Here is a 15570-nt window from a genome sequence, read left to right on the forward strand (position 1 = left end):
ACAATGATTAAAGAGAACTAAAATTAGTTGAGTAAAAGACAATAATAAAAACCATGCAGAAATTAAAAAGACAATGATGAGTTAAGAGGTAAAAGTACATTTAAAGAAGTGTGTTTTTAAAAGAGATTTAAAAGAGGACAAGGATGCTGTTTGCCTGATCTCCCCCGGCAGGTCATTCCAGAATGATGGGGCCCTGACTGCTAAGGCCTGGTCACCTCTGGTTTTTAACTTTACTCTAGGAAGTTCCAAGAAGGACCTGCCGGAGGATCTCAGGCAGCAGTTGGGGACATACATCCTTAGACACTCTCTTAGGGATTCATAGTACTCATAGAGCACATTTCATGCATAGAAGCAAGCAGCACAAAGTGCCGCAAGTGGAACAAACACACAAAAGAGTTGACATCAGTTAATAGTAAAAGACTTGGGCAAGAGAGATAATGATTAAATGCTTTAAAAAAAATTAAACCAAGACAGTTAAAACAAATAAAAGATTAAGGAGTAAACTAAGTTGATTTAAAAAAACAATTTTAATAATAAATACCGGCCAAAAATGAAAGAATAACAAACAAATAAATCAAAATAAATAACAATAAACAATGAAATAAAATGAAATATTTTGTTAAAAACAGTAATTAAAACGTAGACTAGTTACTCCAAATTACAGGCAATTTTAAAATGTTAGGTCTTTGATTTAGTTTTGTGTATTACTAGTGGATTATAATTTTCAATTGCTCTCATGTAGTAGTAAAATGCTATAGCAGGAAAAGTTTGGACAAGGTCAAGGAGTTTGTGGACTATTGCGATATATATAAAGTACCTTCTTTCAAAACAAATTGAACACCTTAAGGTTACCACACAACATTTGCCATACAATGTTCTTTTAATACGATCTTTTCATCATCTGTGCAAAAACAACTTCCTCTCTGAGCTTAGACAGGTTTTTTCCTTGGTCTTTAATGTTTTTTGTCCTCAGTCTCTCAAGGTTTTTGTCCATGGTCTTTCATGTTTTCAGTGAATTTGCTCTTAAAAGCAGCAACGTCTTCCTCAAACCCTTCAGTGAAGTATAACATAATTACAGAACTTCTGTAATTATGTTATTATTCTGCAGAGCATTTTTTCTTTCTTTCCAGAAAACACTAATCAAAAGCTTTTGAGTGTTATGTGGTGCACTATAGCTTGCTGTTCCTTTTTCAGTCTATAATAATAATCTGTGAAGTATGTGCAAGCTTTTCAAGATGAACTAAAGTTACTGAAGGTTGGACATCTTCACTCTCCAATTATATTCAAGGCACACTGTCCTTAAAAAGACATCATCTTGAGTTTTTTCCTCTTTGTTAAACTACGATATGTTTATCTGTATTAAAGCTTCATCACTTGATTTTTACTTTTATCTCTTCTCCATCTCTCATATGTCTCTCTGTAATCACATTCAAGCCTGTTTGCAGATTTACTCTGCAGCTGTTAAGTTACATTGAAAACAAGCAGCACTGTGATTTCAGGAGCTTCTGCTTCCTTCTGTAGGGTTGTCTGTTATGACAAGTTAGTGAATTATAATTATAATAATTAGTAAATAGCGGGTAGATTTCTGGAGGCTGATGCTAATGATGGTTCTTTAAAGCCCCTGTGAGGGTTTTTTGATGGTTATTATGGCTGTTCAACATGAGTCTGGCGCTGCTTGAGGTTTTCTGCCTGTGAGAAATAAGTTTTCCTTCCCCCTGTAGCCCAGCCAAATTAATCTTATCCTCTCTTGATATTCATGAAAAATACGGTCTGAACCTGCTCATTGAAAAAGCATCTTGAGATAAAGTTTGTTGTGGCACTATATGAAGATTGATTGGTTGATTGATTGATCAATCGGTCGGTCGGTCGGTCGGTCGATCAATCAGACTTAAAAGAAAAGTGATGCCTTTTTAGAGCCCACAAGTAAAGAAGATCATCAGCAACAGGATTGACAACTTCTAAATTATGATTTGTAATGCTTGTGGAAGCTCGAGGGGGGACGTGTCAGAGCAGATAACTGACAGCACATCAAAGAAACAGCTTTTTTGTAATTTTCACAGCAGATGTTCTCAATGAGTGATATGTTTGACAGCTAAAAGAAAGCAGGATGAATTTCAGAAACACACATCCAGGATGAGATCAGCAAAGATACAGACATTTTTTAAATAACTTTAAACTTGGAAGGGTTTTTTTTTTAATACAAACCTTTAACTTCCATTAGATTCATTTTTATTCAACGCCATCATGTTGGGGTTACCTGGCTCCACTGAAGGAACGCAGCACTGTGGCAGCAGACATCTGCTGAGCTGGAGAGCCTGTAGTGATTTGTCAGTCGCAAATTGGCTCTGAAAGCAGACTTTTGATAATACTAGGAAGAGCATTTTGGGAGCAGAAGGAGCTGGTTCTTGCTCAGAAAAATTATCTAATCACTAATGAGACCTGGAATTCCCTTTGTTATAGCAAAAGTGGCTATATGGATGGGCCTGGGTGTGCACAGACCCACGCAGATTGACCAGTGACCCACCTAATCAGACATATGAAAATAGTATGAATGAAAAAAAAATTGAATGTTTAATTGTCTTTGTTCTTGAGTGAACTTAAAATTAGAAATACATTTAGTAGCTACTGAAACTGAATGGTACTAAATATTATTATTACTTATCATTACTACAGCCTGGTACAAACGGCTAGTGTAGTCTGGATAGCTCATTTCTCGATCGGCACACTGTACGGGGGATGAATTTTTTTCTAACGCAGCAATTTCAAAGATACTAAGATTATGAGTTTTCCACTATGAGAGGCACAGCTGACTTGATTGACAGGCGGTAACACTGTAGCTGTTGACTAGGAGTCTCAAAGTCCGCCTCTTTACGTCACAATCGCTCGTCAGCAGTTATGTTGAGTTCAACATTTCAATATGGCTGTCACCGACGATTGGTCTCAAAACAGCGCTTCAGAAACAGATGGGCGACGTCACAGATACTACGTCCATTATGTATACAGTCTATGTTCCAGATGGACATTTTAAACCATATTGTCATACCAAGTTGTCACTTATAGTAACTTAGTTGCTATTTCTATTGTATAGCTAGTTCTTTCTATTATTGCTCCTACTATTTTGGAGCTGCAAATCTGGAAATATGAGGCATGTGAGTTTAAAATATGAAAATCATTCCTGAATAAACATAACATCTTGGGCTGTTTTTTTTGGCACAGTACTATAGTCTAAGCCAACCTATCAGCCTATGGTAGCATTAGCAGCATCACCTTTCACCACTTCACACCTGATCAAGCCACTCCCCTGACATCATTCAAAGAGATGGCTTTTAAATGGCCAGTGACTGTTTAGAGGGGTTAGATGGTAGCAACAGTTTCCTGACCAAATCTTATATTCATCAGTTTAATGATTGTGTTTGTGAGATTGTTTTGCTTATAAAGAGAAAGTAAATAGTTTTTTGTTTTTTTTAAATAAGTTGTTTCATGTTTTAAGCAGATTTCTACCTGTGTGGTTTTTACTAGCAGTGTCGCTCACTCCCCTCCCAAAAGTGAAGTAGGTTTGATTAGTCATTTCGGAAAAGGACACATTCTTGGGGGACGTGATGTGTTCGTTTGTAATGTCTATTTAGGAATTTCTTTCAAAATTAGCCTCATGGTGGTGCCAGTGGAAAAGAAAGAGGACCATCACAGTAAACAGGTTCATCATCTTGGAACCATGAATGTGTTATAACCAACTGTTGCAACAATTCATTCTGTCATATTGAGAGATTTCATTGAACAATAAACACACTGACCATGCTGGGGGGGCTAGAGGATCGACAGAGTAAAGTTTCTTCACCTTAAGGATACATTTATGTCTGTTAGAGATTTAATCACAGTTTATTCAACAGTTATTGAGATACTTGAGTTAGGACCAAAGTGACAAATGACACATGTATCATAATCAGTAACAGTATCTGGTTATGAAATATTGACTCATCAAATGTCTGTCTGTTTATGAGAATGAAAAACACTTGGCAGCACAACACGGCTCCTGAATCCAGAACATGTTTAATCCTTTATTCACAGGAGCAAATCTGACTCTTTCATAATCACACCCACATCATTTTTTGGGAAGCTGCTGGCAATACTAAGAATGAAAAGTAAATAACTGGAGGGAAGAAGCAGTTTGAGGCCAGAGTTAAACGTCTTCACTACTGATATCAGGAAAACTTTGCTAAGAGCTCAGTTATGAGCTCAATACAGCACTAAGAGAACACATCTAAGCATCTATGGCTGCTTCATCGTCTTAGAAATCCAGACAGAACTGGGCAAGAAGAGTGAAAACAAAACTTCATGGGAGAAAGTTCATATAATCATCATCATCCATTAAAAAACAAGATGTTTGCTCCAAATACCAGCAGGGTTTCTTTCTTCCATACTTTAAATCAGAAAGTACAGAAACAGAACAACCTTCAACTGAGAATGTATGACCAGTGTTAAAGTAAGGCAGCCAACAACATTTTACGTAACTCCTCATCACTCAAGAAAGCCCAAAATAACTCGTCTTATAGAATCTGTGGTTTTGCAAAGTTTCACAAACACTTGTGGTTTAACTTCATTAAAGAAAAATCTGTAAGTCCCAAACTTTCTTCTTTATTTGATGAAGAATCACACACCTTTAATAGAAAATGATAAGATCAAATGAACAAACAAACTTCAGGTTTACGGTGTACACACAGGGAACCATCCATCAAAGGCCTCACAGCACTTTAATAACACAAAGCCCTGTTTCAGTCTCCAGACAAAAACAGAATTGCCAGCGGTGACGCCAAAGTGTGGCTGCAAGCATGGAAAATATGACATGGCCAGCACCTTCCTATCCTTTATATTCACAAGATGTTCTCTCCTGCTGCTGCTCCAGCAGTCATAAAGAAAAACTCCTGAGACACGCAGGATGCCTCGCCTGCTGTGGCAGAGCTGGCAGGACATTCTGTTTGTGTCGACGGGTCCATAATCTACCAACTGTTTTTTTTTCCTGCTCAGATTTTTTTTTTAAACTATAAAGATTCTTTGTCTTGATGCTGGTGAAGAAAATTTAAAGTAAAAAACAGGAATTACACAGCTCTTTAATTATCACGTTGTTTCACAGCCCCCCTGATGTAAAGTGTACAAGTTATATAGACATGTTTTCATGCTTCTTATATCATCACTGTTCTAAATATGAGACTTCATTTAATATGTTTGCCTTTGTTTAAGGCTTTAAGATGTTTTTCAAACATGTGTATAAATGGGCAGGCCGCACTGTGAAACGAGAATGTACAAAATACTCTAATCCTCTCTGACTGACGTGAGCGAAATATTTATTTTTGATTGCATTTATGCAGACATTGTAAATACTTGAAAGTCTGCAATTATGCCATCAGATTCAGATTTCAGGTGGTGTATTCATGTCTGTTTGATGGTTTATGTCCATCAATGCACAAGAACTATATTTATATTTGGAAGGTTTATGTGTGTTTATTGTTTGTTTGTATTTTCATTTCTCATACTTTGAATGATGTTTGATCATAAGTGAAGTCGCTGTGTTCTCTACACCTCCCTCTTTAGGGTAAATATCGAGCAAACTTGGCCCCCTCTCACAAAACTTTAAGCAAGGTGCAAGAAATAATAATATACATTTTATTTGTAGAGCACTTTTCAAATAAGAATACAATTCTTTTCAAATATGTTTCTTAAAATGGTTCAAACAAAATAAAATTCAGATAAAATCCGGAAAGGCTCTACAGTTAGAGTATGTTTTCAAAAAAGATTTAAAAGAGATCACTGACTCAGCAGACCTGATCTCCTTGGGCAGATTGTTCCAAAGTGTTGGACCCCTCACTATGCATGTACAGTATGTTTTTTTATATGATCTTTATTTTGATGTACGGATTCAGAGATTTGTTCAGATATGACACCAGTTCAAGAGTTCAATCGTTTTCATCTGTCTGGGCTTTGCACAAGGTTGTGCATCCTTTTGTGTTGCCCCATTTGGACTTCTGCTATGCTCATATAGGCATCACAGGCTTTCCTTTACCATTTGTGACTGGCCCAGAATGCTGCTGCTCGACTTATCAACAGTTTATAAGATCCAATCCTGGCCTCTTACTCGGTCCCTCATTAAGTTCAACATTTTATAACTGTCCTTTGAACTCTATATGACCAGGCCCGTACTTTATCCAAACAACTATGGACCACCAGGTCCCCCTATTCAGCTGAGAGTGGCTAAACAGTTGTACCTGGAGCCCATCGTGGCCAAAGGTGCTCCTTGGTTTTTGTTGATCAGCTGCAGAACACAGTTGAATGCCATACCTTGCTAAAATCCAGTTAGCTAAATCTACCTCCGCTTTCTTCTCAAACAGTCCTAAAAGCTCCTGTGAGGAATACCCAGTTATTGTGTATTTCGGTGCCCCCCTGTGGACAAAGCAGTACCTCTTATATCTCTTCTAAAATGAATAGTTTAATGTATCTCTCACTGTGAAGATTAGCCATGAAAAAAGTTTTAAATTGAACTTTTAATTAACTCATCTGACACCTTCCCTCTCACAGTAGATAAAGGCGTGAAAATGACGGTATGGAAGAAGTGATCTGTATTTTTCTGATGGTGTTTGCTTTATAGGTCATAAAGAGGATTCACTGTTAATTCCGTTTTGTTCCATACTTAATTAAAAGTGTTAACAGCTTAACTAATAACTTTAATAAAACAGTTTTATCTATTCCTGAATATAAGTTAGTGAGTACACTTATGGAGGAATGAAAAAAGGAATCACCAAAGTAAGAATATGACCAACTGTTTCCTGGCAAAAATAATGCTTAAGTTAACTTAAGGAAATTAATAATGACAGGAGTCATACATTAACTTTGTAAATGTTGAGAATTAACAACTAAACTTGTTCCAAATCCTTTAAAACAAAAACTATTACCGTGAAATGTGTTTATCAAGAGCAAACAAACCAATTTGTAAACAGATGGAGCGAGCCAGGTACCTGTGTCCTTATTTAATTAAATGTAGCGACAGTGTTGGCAGGAATTCATACAACATTCCTTGTGTTGGTTTAGCCAAGTAGCTGTCACTGATCACACAGCCTGTCTTCTGTTTCATTTCCATTTGAATTATTTCCTCCCCCACTTGCCGTTGATTTATACGTCCTGCTTTTCTGTCAATCTCAGCGGCTTTGTAAGTTAATGAAACAAAAAGCACTCATTCAAATTCCATTTGCCCATCTCTAAGTGTATTCCATGATTAACTTGACCCATGTTATTTTTCCCCTCAAACAGGTCCCCTTTCAAAAGCGTCCTCAGGCATCTCTGCTGAGTCCTCTCCAGACGAGGAAATTAAATTAGGATTGACATCATTTCTTTGAAACCTTTACCTTGTCGTGTCTACAAAGGGAGGGTAAACCTTGTGTCGTGCATTTGATGGATGTAAGTGCACCGGCACTCTTTCATTAAATATGAACAAGGATCTAAGAAGGCTGCACAGAAATATGTGTGTCATTTTCTTTGCTCAGTTATCAGAGCTCAGGCCTCTGCTTTATGTTTGACAACAGGTCAGGAGATCGAGCAGGTTGCAGAGCTTGCTGGATAAAAGATAATACCTGGTGGAGCCAAGGTAACAGGTGATGGATGCTTCCTCTTTCAAAACTGTCCCTTATGAAATATAGCCCTCTTATTGCAGGGGTTTGTAAGAAACTGCCTTAACCATGTTGAGTTCAGTGCTGGATATCTTCATTATTTTGGATTGGTAACTTTTACAACTGAGTGAGATTTTTAAGTGTTTGTTTTAAGGTTAACTTCTTAGTTGCAATATCTTTTAAAAAACCATTGTGCATGCCCAGCTGGGTTCCCCCCACACACAACAGAATATCTGTTCGAACATGTTTTATATGTATGATTTCAAATCAGTGCAGCCATGACGTTCCTGAGAAAGGGAAGTAAAAGCACTCTTAAAATACCTCACCGCAGGACAATCTGGCAAGATAATCTTTGCAACCTTCAAAATATCAGGAATTTGCTTACCTTTGTCGGAACGAATATCTTAGATTGTGTACCCTGTGTCAGACTCAAACGATACAGTCCTGCATCTCTAAAGAAATAATCTTTTGAGGACAAAAAGAGGAGAAGAACCAACAGTTAAAAATACTGCTCTTTATTTTAAACCCTTCACCAGGATGGATTTTTATTGTTTCATGAGAGCATGAACTGTTGAATAAAACTCTTTTAATGAATAATTTCTTTAACTAATGACAGTTATTTAACTTGATTTTATGTTGACTGTATTTACTTTACTATTGTTGCTGCTGCATATAGTCTTCAAGTGATATTATGATCATTTGTCTTAATTAATCATTAACTAACGATTAACAAAGATATAATCATGTTGTGACTGTACTTAGTGTGGCACCATCATTAACTCATCGTGCAGAACAGTGGACCATCAACCCATTGTGATAATTAACACATGAATTAACAGCATTAAATAATAATGAAATAATCAATGCATTAAAAGTAAGTCATATATTACTCAGACAGGTAGTCATATATTATGCTCTTCATTAATTGATGATGAAGTCATCATTAATGTATTGATGAGTCGTACAGTCTTACTGGTGATGTTATTTATTTAAAAAACATTACTCAGTCAAAAATATGTTATTTCATTTTTTATGTTGTTTTTTTTTAATCCACAATCATCTAGCAGTCCCCAGAGATGATTTTACAGCCCCCAATGCGGTCAGGACCCCCAGGTTGAGAATCACTGGTTAAGCCTTCCAACTTAGAATTAAATGATAACTGAAACTGATGTCTTTGACTCATTATTTATCAAACAAAAACAATAGATAAATAAAAAATGATAAATACGTAAAAACAATGTTTGGGGAAAAAACGCCTAAGCCACAGTGTGATCAGGCAGAGGTGCAACTTGTTGGTCTCTTTTCAGTAGACTGATTTGATATTACGTATGTAATCAAGTTGTCACTTGCAACATTTGGACCATGTCATGGGTTTTGACCAACCAGAATCAAGTATTTTATAATCCATTTATGTAAAAGTTTTTAAAAATCTTTGTTGATTAGATCAATGTTCTCACATCAAATTTAACCTTGAGGGGTACCGGAATCCACCCCTGCTGTCCAAGGTGAACATTATTCCATGAAGGCCATCTTGGATTGTCTCGGATTTCTTTATGAAGGCCTGCCAGTCAGTGTCTCCCGTCTTTTCTCTATTGTCAGTCAAACTTCCCCTTATGTGTCAGTATCTGTCCATCAAGACAGTCTGTGTCTTCCTTCGACTCCATAAAAAACATCACCCTAGCATTGCACAGATGTAGTCTACTATAGGTCTGTTTCCAAACTCCCTGTCTTGTCTAAAATTCTCTTGCCAGGCTCTCCTACATGTTGACACAGGAGCTTAGATACACTTCTGTCTTGGCTCTCTTAAAATATATAGCACTGAAACAGCACTGCTTTAGGTGACCGGTGACACTGTGACACATGCAGATGGAGGAGAATGTTCCATTTAAATGTGACTTGACTTATCTGCTTCTTTGACACCAAGAATCATGTCATCCTAATTAAAAAAAAAAGTGTCTGAGCTGAGGACATCCCAACTCTCACACACACATCACACTTTCACAGAACACTCCAGAGAAGATTAATCACTCACACAGGCAAAACACTCCTCTCCTGAAATACAAACAAACAATGGGTTTGTTAAACCTCATTTATTCACAAATAAACACAATATATGTATAATGCATCTCTTTAAACCTCATAATCTTACCACCGTCCATGACTCCCAAGCCTCTGCCACAGTTTGGATGTCTCAAAAGTTCCTTGATCTTAATTCTGACAAAACTGTGGTCCTTGTGATTGGCCCTGATCGCTTTATCAAGAAGATCAAGGTCTGTTTCCCCCAAAGAAATTGCAACATTAAAACCCCCTGATAGCTTCTTTATATTGACCCCAACTCTATACTTTCCAATCCTCACTTGAACTTTGAACCTTGTTTGTTGTCCGAGGGAGAGGGTATGCAGACCGGTGCAGACAAATGTAGAGCCGGAAAAACACCATAGAAAAAAATGGCAAGTGCTCCAGAAGAACCTGTGCCGGTACACATCACATTTGACCCATAATCTGACCCTGACAGGAGGAGACCACTGTTCATGGCTTCAAGTGCTTCATTACAATTTGGGTGTCAGTCCTACTTCCTACCCTTTTGTGGTTAACTTTATGTGGTCAGTCCTCGCTTTTGAAGCAGTCTGAGATGAAATTATTAGCACCAACAAACAAATTAACACCAGCTGGAGCCGACACAATGCTGTCAAAAAAGCAGCCCCTGTTTTCTTTGGTCCTCTAGTGCTGGGACAGAATCTACATGATCGTTTTGGTATTTGCAGCCGACAACAGAGCAGTTGGCATGTTTGGCTTTAACCTTTGACATCTTGATTCTGCAACACAAAGCAAAACCACAATAGTGGGTCTGTGTATAGGCCACCAAAGATGTGTTGTTCATTACATCAAATCAAATCAAATCAACTTTATTTATATAGCACTTTACACACAACACGGTTGATCCAAAGTGCTTTACAACAGAAAATGAGGAAAACAAAGAGAAAATGAAAAATAAATTATAAAATATAAAAAACACACAAACAGAGGGAGAGAGAGGGAAAGAAGAGTGGCAAGAGAGCAATATAATTAAAAACGAAATTAACAGTAATAATAACAACGGTAATGACAAGATGTACAATTATCAGTACAGTGAGTATCTGAGCCAGTGAGTTTAAGGGCAGTTAAAAGCTAATGAATAAAAGTGCGTTTTGAGATGACTTTTAAAAGTCTCGACAGAGGGGGAGAATCGGATGGTGGGGGGAAGAGAATTCCACAGTTCTGGGGCCCAGATGGAGAAGGCCCTGTCCCCTTATCTCTTTGTCCTTGATGTTCAGACAGACAGGAAGTTTTGGTGTGATGATCTGAGTGCTCTGACAGAGTGATACGGAGACAGGAGCTCTGAGTTGCAAGAGAGGGCCAAACCATGAAGTGCTTTATATACGAACAGAAGGATTTTGAAATGAATTATGTAGCTGACCAAAAGCCAGTGTAGGGAGGAAAGAATTGGGGTTATGTGGTCTATCTTTTTTGAGCTAATCAGGATCCTGGCTGCTGCATTCTGAACTATTTGAAGGCGGGATAATGAGGATTGAGTGATGCCAAAGTACAAGGAGTTGCAGTAATCAATGCATGATGCATGGTACATGGTACTTTTTCCTCTTTTCTCTTTAAGAATACTGGTCGTATTCTTTACTTGCATAACTTATCTTTTTTTGCAGGCCTTCAAATTGGTGCAAAATCTTCCTTAGTTTAATAAGAAACTCATGAAAGAAAATTATTGGAGTTGGTTGATGATACCCAGGAATTTATGTATGAGCGGTGTGTTACTTTACTCACATAATTTGTTTCAGTTTAAATATAAAATATCTTATTAGTTTAGTTAAAGGAAAGAGTTGGTGATTGAATAGCTCCTTTCAGGTGAGTAAACATCTTAATGCAGTCATTTGGCAATGAACCGCAATAAAACAAGCATAAAATCCGCCAAGCCTCTGAGGATGTTTAGAGCTAAATGAAGAGAATAAATGTATTTACTGCAGTGCTTATTTTACATCCACAAACTTGAACCATGAGATTTAACAATGTCACCATCAAATACAACAAATGCACCAGAGCAGTTAACTAAGTGCTGTAACAGGATTTTCAGTTTAGTTCAAGGTTAACTCAGTAATACAAAGATGATTCTCTGTCATCCAGTCAAGGTTATCTTGGTAGCTCATGTTGTACACCTGATTTGCATTGGAGCAGATTATGTTTGGGAATGATTTTTCAGTTTGGAATATATTCAGGAGAGATTCTGTATACTTTATCATCCTACAACAGAGACTGATACAAGAAGCAAAGCCCTGTAAGATATGAAAGCATATTTACTAATTTTAATTACGTTGAATTATGTTCTCATTTTCAATTTGGTTAACTTCATACCACTCCATTCAATACAGTTGAAGATACAACTGGGAAAAAACGTCCAAACTGTCTTAACAAAAAGACCCCAAAAAAACTAGCTCCAAACTAATGGAATAATAACTGGTGAGATAGTCTCATCTCCTTTGCACAAATCTTTAGAGAGGGACTTTATTGCTGACAGTAAACTTTTTTTTTATAGGTTCTGTTCGGGATCGGTCATATCTTTTGTGGGGCTCATAGTTTAAGTTAACTCATAAGTTGCTAACCAACTTCATTTGACTGCTGAGTGTGATCTCTTGTGCTGTAGGAAGAGAAGCCATAACTAAATGATAACCTAGTACACTTAACCTGCTTTGTGCTACAGGCCTCAGGTGCTCCTTGACTGTATGATATAGTTGCATGTCTTATGACTTGTATGTTCCAGGACAAAGAAGATGAAAAACGTATTTTAAGCCATTCACTAACAAACAACCACGCCCTTGTACAGTATAATTATGTTTGTGATGGGACCCGCTGAAATACTTAAACAAAACCACATCATTGAACATCCAAAAAGGAACCACACGATGTTACAGTTTTAAGAATTGTATCTAAATAAGTTAAAGGATCGAGGTTGGGAGGGATGATCAGGGGTCGAGGAAAGGAAGGAAGAGTAACTCAACTCAACTCAACTCAACTTTATTTATAAAGCACTTTAAAACGACCACAGCCGGAACAAAGTGCTGTACATAAATAGACAAACAACGCAGGCATAAAAACAATTAAAACACAGGATAATAAAACAATAAAAACAATAAAACAATAAATAAAAACAAGCCATACAACACTAAAACAGGAGCAGAGTCTCATGCAGGGTTGAAAGCCAAGGAATAAAAAAGTAAGGGTCGAGGTATCTGAATAGTCGGGAATGAGGTGTCGAGACTCAGGTTGGGGACATGTTTGGACGCACCTCTTGTTTAGCAACCCCTGTTTCTGTAAAAAGAGGAGCGGGGAAGGAGAGAGAAGGCAAACGGGAACCGGGGGGGAAGGTAGCAAGAACTGAGACGAACAAGAGAGAATGGGTCAGGCAGACTTATATGGACAGTTATGGATAAATGCCCAGGTGAAAGAGATAATGAGCTGCAAGTGATTAGATAGGATTTGGGGGGTTGGTCCTGTTCCTGTACTTGTGTTACACTAACTTCATATAGAGAGAATCTGAAGAGTCTAAATCAAATACTACAAGTATTTTCTTCAAAAAGCTGCACACTGCACAGTTCAAGTCTATTAAAACTACTATAATCAATCCAGCTGTTTGCTTTACAACTGAATAGTTTTGAAATGCAACCCAGAAGAAAAATGCCTGCATCCAAGAAGTTCCTTAATGTTCTTAAATGGGTTTTTTTGTTACAAAGTAAGAAATAATAGAGTAATCAATCCTGTTTTTTTATCACTGTTTCGGGGAAATTGCTTTATCCTTTAAAAAGAATCCCTGTGTTTGTTGATTCAGTGCAGCATTTCTCAAAGTTACCTGAATGAACAGTTTTCTGATGATTGTTTTTCTATTCTTCACAGCTTTTACACTGATTAAATCAAGTCACATTTATTTTTTGCTTTTAACACTCAGGTCGTTTGTTGCACTTTCAGTGGCGTGGTGAGGGTTTTCATCTGTTTCTAAAGCTGTCTGTTTGTCTATCTCTCCCTGTAGATGGAATTTGGCTTCACATGCAGTAAACCAAGCAATGATAGATGACAGCCAGCACTAAAGACTTTTCCACTCAGCTGAAATATAACCAGTGGACATATAAAAGGTAAGAAAAGCTCAGTACAAAGTACACAGAATTTGATTCAGTATTTACGATTTGATTCAGTATTGTTTGCATGTAGGGCTCATCTTTGCAGCTATGCATGCAATTATAGTCAAAAATAGGAAGCAACATGGGGTGTTATTGGTTTCAGATCATTTGCAAACCTTGGCTTGCATATGATCTACATAAACACTAACTGAGCCCGACCGCTGCCCTCTTTCAGTCTCGAAATATGAGAGGTGATCTGCCTTGAAATTTTCACTTTAAAAATGAGAGACATGGTTGATTCACACATGTTTAAAAACACAGGAGTCCTCTTCAGTAGTAGTCCCCTGGACAAAGGGCTTTATACCAGGTTTTGCTTCCTTTAAAAGGATAGCCTTATATTTACACACTCAATGTTAAGTGTATCACTCTCAGTGGAAGCCGGGCGGTTCTGCCTCTTTGTTGAGTTGGTGGACGGAGAACGAGAACAAAAGCGAGGCTGTCAACTGCTGCAGACTGGGTCAGCTCTGCCAAGCTATTTAGATAATATAAAGAAGCTCCAACTCAATGGTAATGTAGGTGTGTAAGCTCCAAGGTATTTTGAAATGTTACAGTTATTTACTTAGTCCTCAGAAAGCCTGTTAGTTTTTGCACTCTTCATAGACGTGACACAAACATCTTCCTCCACTTGCAGTGTTTTTTAAAATAGTTTTCTGGCATTTCAGATTTTGTCTCTGTAGCAATGCAGAGACAAACGTTTGGGAGGGATGCACTTGGAGTCAGACCAGGACTGCTGCAGTGAGGACCGAACCTTGATGTTTAGGGAACACACTCATCTCATAAAGTTTATTTTGCACATGAGGGTTAGTTTTTGCCCGTAATACAAAGGCTGTAGTTAGAAAGGCGAGCATTCTTCAGATTTTGAGTTTGCTGGTTAAACACAAGTGTCATCTGTTGCCTTCTCCAAGCTTGATGTTAAATGTCCCTTTAACTTCCCTTCGCTGTAAAGTTGGAGGCAGGCATTATTGGTTGGCATTGTTTATGAAAGTTTGAGGAGTTGTTCACAGTCTCTGAATGGCATTTCTTTTTTTCTTATTGAAAAATTATCCAGGATGCTGGTGTTCAGCCAGCCTCTCTCTTGCATTCAAGCAGCAAATGGGATGAACAATTACTTGCACTAATCTCATGAGGGCATGCTTTTACTGCCCTATGAATAATTTAGCATTTAACCAACTGAAGCTGATAACGACAGAATATATTTCCCTCTGCCAAGCGGAGGGCTGGCTCTGTGCATGTTTGCATTTCCCTGGCAGAGTGAAGGGATGGAAGGGGGAGGGTTTACCCAAAATATAATCAGTTTATGTCAGGAGTCTGAGGGAGAACATCAGTTCAAGGATGCCCTGAGCATTATGGTGCAGTGACAGCCTTATGAAGTGCCTGTCAGCTCAAAGTAAAGTACCTGACCTTTAACCAGTGGAGAGTTTATGTATTTGTGTACATAGGAAAGGTAACACAGGCTAAACATGAACACTGCAGACGAGAGATGAGTAACATGAACATTCCTGCCCATGGGATGAGTGACTACACAGACGTTTGATCGATGAGATCAGATCAGGGCAATAATAACATCTTGTCTGTTATTTAACCTGTACCTTTACAACTTTCCTTTTGTCAAAAATCACAATCTAGTAAGCTTACTTTCCTTTTATAATCATCAAAAATCAATGAATGAGAGTGTGGGGGAAGTAAAAACCAGAGACACT

Source organism: Notolabrus celidotus, chromosome 19 (assembly GCF_009762535.1).
Source record: "Notolabrus celidotus isolate fNotCel1 chromosome 19, fNotCel1.pri, whole genome shotgun sequence".
NCBI lineage: Eukaryota > Metazoa > Chordata > Actinopteri > Labriformes > Labridae > Notolabrus > Notolabrus celidotus.